This window comes from Equus caballus, chromosome 5, assembly GCF_041296265.1.
Source record: "Equus caballus isolate H_3958 breed thoroughbred chromosome 5, TB-T2T, whole genome shotgun sequence".
In the NCBI taxonomy this organism is placed as follows: domain Eukaryota; kingdom Metazoa; phylum Chordata; class Mammalia; order Perissodactyla; family Equidae; genus Equus; species Equus caballus.
The window spans coordinates 28,484,777-28,493,859 of record NC_091688.1 but is presented as its reverse complement, the minus strand read 5'-3'; the positions used below and the strand labels follow the sequence as shown (position 1 = coordinate 28,493,859).

The 9,083-nt window shown below is 44.3% G+C and overlaps 1 pseudogene; it reads left to right on the top strand.

The window, feature by feature from the left end:
- Positions 1–4,281: 4,281 nt before the first annotated feature.
- On the top strand, positions 4,282–8,781 carry LOC100060860 (intelectin-1-like; annotated as a pseudogene).
- Positions 8,782–9,083: the final 302 nt, after the last annotated feature.

The following is a 9,083-nucleotide window of genomic DNA, read 5'->3' as shown; positions in this document are numbered from 1 at the left end:
TCCTCTTTCTTCTCCTCCCCATCTTGAGTGAATTGCATGTTTTTTGAGACTGCCAGATATCAATGGGAGAGCAACATCCTGAGCTTTTTTGCTCATTTGAAAAGATTTACTGGGCACGACTGCCTTGCCTGGACTTGATAATCCACTCAGAGGCTTTAACAATGGATGGGATGGCTGTGTGGGGGATCAGAATTTGCCACCCCAAAATGTGTCTCTTTCGCTTGATTATTTTTAAGAACAAAAGACTCTGAAAGAAAACTTTGACCTTTCCCCTGTCTAAAAGAATTTAAGATATAAGGCCTGTTCTAGGACAGGCCATCACCGTAGATAACTCTGGGTATGATAGACTGGGAAGATCCTTGCTAAGCCCATTTTTATCAAAATTCTCTCTCTTCGGGTCACATTGTCTATAGATGGTCCAGCAAACATTTGTTTACTGAACGTTTGCTTTTCCATCTCCATGTAAATTGCCTTCCTCCCCTTTGAAGTCCCAAACCACCACCCCCAACTTCCTCCTTGGTCTTTAAATGAAGAAGGTATTTAAGGTAGTGGCTTCAGTCATTTTGGTGAGTTACTCAGTTTTCCTGGGTTTCTCCCATGTATGTATGTTATTAAACTTTGATTTTCTCCCATTATTTTATCTCATGTGAATTTAGTTCTTAGACCAGCCAGAAGGACCTGGAGGGTAGAGGAATAGTTCTCCTTCCCGTATGGCTGTACTCCTAATTTGATGCTGGTCCCAACACTGAGTTTTAATCAACTTTTGTTACACAAAAGTCTTCCTAGTTTTATATTTTACTTGTTGGGTTAAGAAGCAGTTGCTTTCTCCAAATCCTGGAAGCCTTCAATTTTTTGGATTCTCTTTATTCATTTTATTCTTGTTCACAAACTAGCCAGTTCTTTTCCATGCTTATTTCTTTCTCGTAGTGCTGCCATTATAGCATGAAAGCAGCCATAGGCAGTGTTTTAATGAATGAGCATGGCTGTGTTCCTGGAAAACTTTATTTACGGGCACTGAAATTTGAATTTCATATAATTTGCACATATCATGAAATAGTATTCTTTGATTTTTTTCTCAATCATTTGAAAAGGTAAAAACCATTCTCATCTTGAAGGCTGTATAAAAACAGAGTGGGTCAAACTTTGGCCTATGCCCATAGTTTGCTGACTCCTGCTTTAGAGTTAGGAGTAACTTCATCGTTTGCCTTCCAAATTATCACAGGTGACCATTTAACCAAAAATTTCAGCTCTGCATAACTTGGATCTTTAACACTTTTCTAGATTCTGGGCATGGTAACATCCCACTTCAAGGCATCAGTCTGTCTATCACTCAGAATAGGGTAGATTTTGCTGTAGTTCAAACAGCCCCCAGCCTCATTGACTCAGAATCACAAATGTTTATTTCTGCTTGTGGTAGGTCAGCAGGAGGGTTCCACATGTCATAGTCAACCAGGGACCTAGGTCTGTCCCTCTCTACTCATGTTTCCAAAATTGTTGAGACATGAGCAAGCAAACATAATAAATTGTGCACTCATTCTTCCATCAACTCCTGAAGGTGATGTGTGTCACCACCATTCACATGTTATCAGCCAAAGCAAGTCATGTGGCCACACCTAACTTCAAAGAAGAAGAGAAGTACAACCCTACTACCATTAGATAAAGTGGTTTCCCAGGAAGGCCAAGAACTGAAACATTTTTGAACAGTCCTAATGACTAGGACACAGGGATCGGTTAAAGAATACTTCTGAAAATTTTAACCAGTAAAACCAAAAAATGATATATACAACTTTCTAAATGCCGGAGAAGAGAGAGGCAAAGAAAGTATTGTTCACATACCTAAGAAAAATATACAGATATCTTAAAAAATGGAAGCCATAAAACACAATAAATGGAAATAAAGTCCAAACTTACCATTTTTGAAAATAAATGTAAATGGGTTAAACTCTCAAATTGGTTCAATAAGACAAAGTCAACTATAGAATATAAAACAATGACACAAAAGGTTAGACCAAAGGACAGAAAACTATGTCTCGTAGGCCAAATCCAGCCTAGTTCACTGCCTGTGTTTGTAAATAAAGTTTTATTGAACACAGTCACGCCCTTTTGTTTACATATGGTCTATGGCTGTTTTCTGTTGAATGATGGCAACAGAGACCGTACGGCCCACAAAGCCTATAATATTTTTCTGCTGCTTTACAAAAAAAGCTTATTAACCCCTAAGTTAAACAATAAAGGATAGACTAAGATATATGATACAAATAGAAATAAATCAATGATTGTGACGTTATTAATAAAGTGTAATGAAATGTCAGCCTTCCTTAAGTGTATAGAAAATCCCTGGGTGTTAAAGAGGTGGAAAATGAGCTCAAAGTAGACCAAGCTACACTTTTCAATTTCAGTTTAAGCTATACTACTCTTCTTAAAGCAGAAGCTTAATTTCCCAAATCAAAATTCTTCCTTTACAACCAATAAAGGTTAAATATAGTCTTTCATTCTATCTAAATCAATTCTTTAATTTCTAATTTACCCTCTTTTCGGAGAATGGTATTTGAGTTAACCCAGCAACACAAGACAGTGGGTAAAGTGCTTGGCAATACAGAGATGACTTTTGGTTGAACATATGAAAAATTTTAGGAAATTATGTGCAGCATGCATTTACAACGTACCTGAGAACTTTAATAACTTCATTAAACCAAGATGCCTTGGATGAAATGTTTTTTAAAATTAGCTAAATGCAATGTTTCTCTATCTTTACTTCATTCTTTTATTGGATTAAACTTTTTTTGGTGAGGAAGATTGTCCCTGAGCTAATATCCAGGCCAATCTTCCTCTATTTTGTAGGTAGGACCCTGCCACAGCATGGCTTGACAAGCAGTGTGTAGGTTCATACCTGGGGTCTAAACCCACAAACCCTGGGCCACCAAAGTGGAGTGCATGAACTTTTAACTACTATGTGACTGGGCCAATCCCCGGATTAAACTTTTTAAACTACAATCTGAAAACGCCGTGGCTCACCTCTTTGCAATACGTGCTCATTTCTTTGAATTGCTTGGAGGGCTGTATCCTAGTTTGAAAGGAATTCTCCACTGAAGCTGGAGTGGGCTTACATGCCATGAGCCAAGCCACTCCTGCCCTAGAAGAAACCAGCTCCTTTAACACTTCTGAGTCATCAAAACAAAGAGCTCATGTATCCATTACATATTTTTTAATCCTCTTATTAGTTTTTGAACATTTATGAAAGACCATATATACATCCATAAGTTCTTTGGGTAGTTAATATCATGAAATGATGTCTTAATGTTGAATATCCTGCCCCAGTACTCCTGGACAACTTATTTATTTGGAACAAAAAGGACTGTGCCACATTCCCACTCTCTCTCCTGTTTATTCATCTCACAGATATTTATTGAATGTCCATTGTATGTATTAGTCAGGGTTCTCCAGAGAAACAGAACCAATAGGATATATACAGATAGCTAGATATAGATAGAGACAGATAGATATAGACAGATCCTTATATATACAGAGAAAGACAAAGAGAGACAGAGAGAGTGAGAGAGGGAGAAAGGGAAAGAGAGAAATTTATTATAAGGAATTGCCTCATATAATCATGGAAGCCAGGAAGTCTGAAGTCTGCAGGACAGGCTGGCAGGCTGGAGACCCAGGGAAGAGTTAATGTTGCAGGCTTGAGTCCGAAGCAGTCTGGAGGCAGAATTCCTTCCTTCTCAGGAGATCTCAGTCTTTTCTCTTAAGACCTTCAACTGATTGGATGAGGCTCACCCATGTAATGAAAAGTAATCTGCTTTACTCAAAATCTAGTGATTTAAACACTAATCACATCTAAAAAATCATCACAGCAACATACAGAATGACATTTAACCAAGGGTACCATTGTGTTAGTGTCCACTGAGTTGATTGTGACTCCTAGTGACCCTATGTACAGCAGAGCAGAACCCTGCCTGGTCTTTTTGAGCCATGCTCTCACCTTCTGGCACTATATCAGCCAATGCTCCTCTGCTATTCACAGGTTTCTCACCACCAGGAGGTGGGTGGCCAGGTCCTTCTTCCTACCTTGTCTTAGTCTGAAAGCTCTGGTGAAACTTGTCCACCATGGTGACCCTGCTGGTATTTGAAATACCAGTGGCATAGCTTTCACTGCCTCCCTCTGCTCACACATGACCCAGAGAGAATTGTCTTTCCACAAATGACGAAGTGTGGGAGCCTTCAGAATACACTTCTGATTTCCCCGAATCTTTCTGGTTGTGGGTCCTGAGAAGGACCATGTGCTCCCAGACAGGGGGCTGTGGGCTGGTTCCCTCTGCAGATGGTGTGTATCTCCTCCACACTGAGAATAGTGTCATCTACCAGACCTTCTGTGACATGACCTCTGGAGGTGGCGGCTGGACCCTGGTGGCCAGCGTGCACGAGAACAACATGCTGGGGAAGTGCACGGTGAGCAACCGCTGGTCCACTCAGCAGGGCAGCAGGGCAGACTACCCAGAGGGGGACGGCAACTGGGCCAATCACAACACCTTTGGGTCTCCAGAGGCAGCCACCAGCGATGACTACAAGCTTGGTGCCACTCACCACCCTCTTAGGAAAGGGTGAGGAGCTGAGTGTGGCTCGACCACACCGTGTAGAAGGGCGGGTTGGAAGATGGGGATGTGGAGACAGGGCTGGAGAATAAAGACCTACTTCCAGGTCTTGAAGCACAGCTTCCTCCCAGCAGGCCTTTAGGGACCTGGGTGGTGGGAGGCATCTTCATCTGCTGGAAGTAGGGGTGTCTGAGCGCTGCTGGCCACCTGCCCTCCTGGAGCCCAGAGCTCTCGGCTCCACTGAGGGCTGCATGTGTGTGTCTGGTGCCTGTGGGACCTCCTGGCCTGGTCAGGCTCAATGTCTGTTGCTCTCCAGAACCCTGGCTACTATGACATCCAGGCCCAGACCTGGGCACCTGGCATGTGCCCAACAAGTCCCCCCTGCAGCAGTGGAGGAACAGCTCCCTGCTGAGGTACCGCACCAGGAATGGCTTCTTGGAGACTCTGGGACATAATCTGTTCGGCCTCTACCAGGTAACCAGGGCTGTTGGCTGGGGGGACCTTCCTCTGGTGAACAGAGAGCCAAGTGTTTGGGGTGAGAGGCAAGTCTTCTCTGTGCTCACGCGTCACCGTGAGGTGCCTGTGCTTGGCCGCTTCTCCTACTCTGGGTCACTGTGAACTGCTGTGCTGCCTCTTTCAGGACCTCTGAGGCAGGCAAGGGGAGAGGCCTGTGGGAGAGGAGCGGAGAGGGAGAGCGGGAGAAGGCCAAGGGGCTTGGGGCTGTCAGAGAGACACAGCTCTGGGGAAAGAGGCGTGACTATGATGGAGACGGATTTCCGAATAATGACACGGGAAGGCATTAAATCCCCTACCTCTCAATATGACGGCATCTCTGCTGTCCTCACACAACCACTCTTTTGGGTCCCTGCAGAAATACCCAGTGAAGTATGGAGCAGGGAAGTGTTGGAGTGACAATGGCCCAGCCGTCCCTGTGATCTACGACTTCGGTGATGCTCAGAAAACTGCATCTTATTACTCACCACTTGGTCAGAGTGAGTGTCAGCTTCCTCAGCCTGGTCTTAAATCCTGCCCTGCCCTCTTGGGAAAAGTGTACATAATACGAGTAACAATTACTAGCATTTCCTGAACACTTTACAATGTGCCAAGCTCTTTTCTAGGAACTTGACATGGTTTGATGTCATTTCATCACCTTAAGAAACACTATGAAGATAAAATTACTATTATCTCCATTTTACAGGATATAAACCAAGGCTGCTTAACCAACACCCTGTGTGGCCTGTTAGAACAGTCAAGAAAAGGTGGAGGCTAGTGTTCACAGGAGAGAAAAACTAGCAAAGTGATGAGAAAATTTTATTTTTGTTATGAAGGACAGCTATTAATTATCTTAAAGACATTTTTCAGCATAATAAAGGCACAGAAGTTAAGTCTTTGTTTGGAAAATAAAAGCCATTACTGTTGACATTTGATATTTTACGAAGGCGGGTAATGGCAGTTAGGAAAACAAACACACGGTAATTGGATGAGAAGTGTGTCCACAGAAGCACATGGCCCCATCTGATCATTGCTTGTCCTCCTGCACCTTTGGAGATCTTCTCGGTGATCCTCTGCGGAGTCTAATTTCTCCTGTAAGCCTCGGGCAGACAAGTGTCCTCTTGTGAGACCCAGCCTCTGTCCTCTTGCCCCAGACGGACAGAGGTTCTCCCCTGGCCAAGTTCAGGGTCGGATGTCCCGGCCACAGGGCACACAGGTGCTGGGCTCCACCACTACAGCTTGGAGGGCTGGGCTGTGACTTGAACTCTTGGCTTAGGGAATCCCTGGGCTGTTCAAAGGGAAGCTATTCCCGCTTCTTCCTTTGAATACTTGGCCCTTTCTCTGCTGCTTCTTTTCCAGGGAATTTGTTGCAGGATTTGTCCAGTTCAGAGTGTTTAATAATGGGAAAGCAGTCAATGCCCTGTGTGCTGGGGTGAGAGTTACTGCCTGCAACACTGAGAACGTGAGTTTGGGGAGATCAAAGCGTGTGCGCGTGTACATGTCGGGTGTGTTGATGTGTGTCTCCGTCACTTGCCTTTTTACTCTCTTGATGGTGTCTGGTGAACATAATCCATTTCAATGATGTTTTGTTTATCAAGATTTCCATGTATGGTTAGTACTTTAATGTTTTGTTTAAGAAGTATGTTTCTATGTTGAGGTCATAAAGATATTCTCCAATATTCATATTAACTTCCAGAAGCTTTATGTTTTTGTTGTTTTCGCAGTGTTGGAGCAGAGAGCGCCATAGCTGTGGTGACTGCAGAGTATCTTTGAGGGACATCTTGTGACTGGGGGAGGAGGAAGGAGTCAGAGCCACAAGAAGAAGGGCGTTCACTTAGGGCCCTCTTGCCTGCCCGGCTGACAGTCTGAGAATGTGACCCTGAGATCACTCCATCTTCACTTCCCCCTCAGCCATCAGTTTGTCCATTTTTCAGTCATGATGAGGCAGCTGTGCCCTCATGGAAGGACCTCTAGATTGTGATCCAGAGGATAATGCAGCTGTGGACCCTGGGAGTACAGTGGGGGGTGTGTCTCTTTTCCTAGACAACCGTTTCCTACACTGGCTTCCCTGGCTTCTTACACTGTGTGTTAGTGCATCTTTGCATATAACCTTCAGGCATTGATTCTTTCCTTAAAAATACAAGCATAGACTGGTGGTGAACACGATGCAGTCTATACAGAAACTGATAGATAATAATGTACACCTGAAATTTACACAGTGTTATAAGCCAATATGACTTCAATAAAATAATTTAAGAAAATACAAGCAGAGAACACCTGCAGAGTGCTAGGTGTTAGAGGTGCACAGATGACATAGCCATCTTAAGGAGCTATGAGTGGGACAGAGATGGCGATCTCCCATGGTCTGAACTGTGAGGGTAACGTAAACAAGGGGCTCTCAAACACGATAGAGGAGCTTCTAATTCTACTAATGGCACAGAGTTGATTCTCTAAAGAAGGTGACATTTGTGATGAATCTCAAAAGATGTATAGAGTTCGACAAGTAGGAAAGGGCAGAATAGTTCATTTTTAACGTGTATGACTACGATGCTCAAAATCATTGGCGTTTGAGAGGGCACAGTGTGCATATTGGGCAGAAGCAGGGGCTGATGAAGAAGATCCCTATAGGAACCAGGACCAGGAGGGACTTTACGTTATGTCAAGGATTTAGAGTTTATGTTGTAGGTGACGGGACTCAGAGAACTTTGAACAGAGGAGTGACGTGATCGGCTTTGGTTTTGCTGAGATGATGCATCGCAGTGTGGAGGACAAGGACTGAAGAGCAGGAGAATTAGGGGCCAGGAGACCGTGGGGCAGATGCAAAGGTCCAGATGCGACACACTAAGGTCCTGAGCCAAGGCTTTCTTCATGAGGTTGAATGAGCATGGATGGCTTCCAGGGATACGTAGGGGAAGGAATCATCAGTCCTTAACGAACAGATAAATATGGGCGGATGTCGAGCGAAGGACACTAAAAAGACCTTAGGTGTTGGTTTTGGGTGACCGTGTACTATCAATTAAGACAGGTGGCAGGACGAGGAACAGATTCCTCAATCAGGGACAGTAAGAGAGATCATTAGTTTTGTTTTGCTCAAGTGGGGTTTTAGATACCTGTGAGATATCCAGGTGGTGACACCCAGGTGGTAGTTGGATATGAGGGTCTCAAGAATGAAACTATCTGGGCTGGCCTCAGAGATTAGGAGTGTACTGATAGTATATGAGTATGCTAATAATGGCTGAAGTCATGGGAGAAGATGAGCCATAACAGGGAGAGTGAGATGTGGACTGAACCATGAAAAGCATGTAGGGGATGGGCTGAGGAAGAGAGGCAGGCCAAGGGGCCTGAGAATGCATGTTCAGGAAGGTAGAAAGGAAGTCAGGAAGGAGCGTGATTTCAGAGTCCACAGAGGAGAGGCTTTTGTGGGAGGGAGTGGTCAAAGCCAAGTCAGATGAGGACCAAAGATTCCAGGGGACTTGGCCATTAAGAGCTCAGAGCATCGGCAGCAAATCCCTCATTGTGTCTCTTCTCCTTGCTTCCCAGCACTGCATCGGTGGAGGAGGATTCTTCCCGGAGGGCAACCCCAGGCAGTGTGGGGATTTCTCCTCCTTTGGATTGGAATAGATACGGAACTCACACTGGTTACAGCTGCAGCCGGGAGATAACTGAGGCAGCCGTGCTCTTGTTCTACCGATGAGAGCTCTGTAGTTGGAGACTGGGAACCCAGATACTCCGAAGTGGAAAAGCTGCAACGCTAACAAGGAGGAGAGGAGAATAAATTACGTCAATTTGTGGCTCCAGGTTTCTTTGAATTCTTTTTACAAATTACCTGAGACCTTGAGGAATATCTTAAAATAATACCTATTATTCTGGTGAATATGAGTTTGTAATTTCAAGTCTCAGGGATCCCAGAACCCAAGTGCGCCCCTCTCTCTAGGAGCCCTGAGTTAGATTTACGGGTAGGGGAAATGCTTCCTGTTAATTCTCCCTTCCATACTG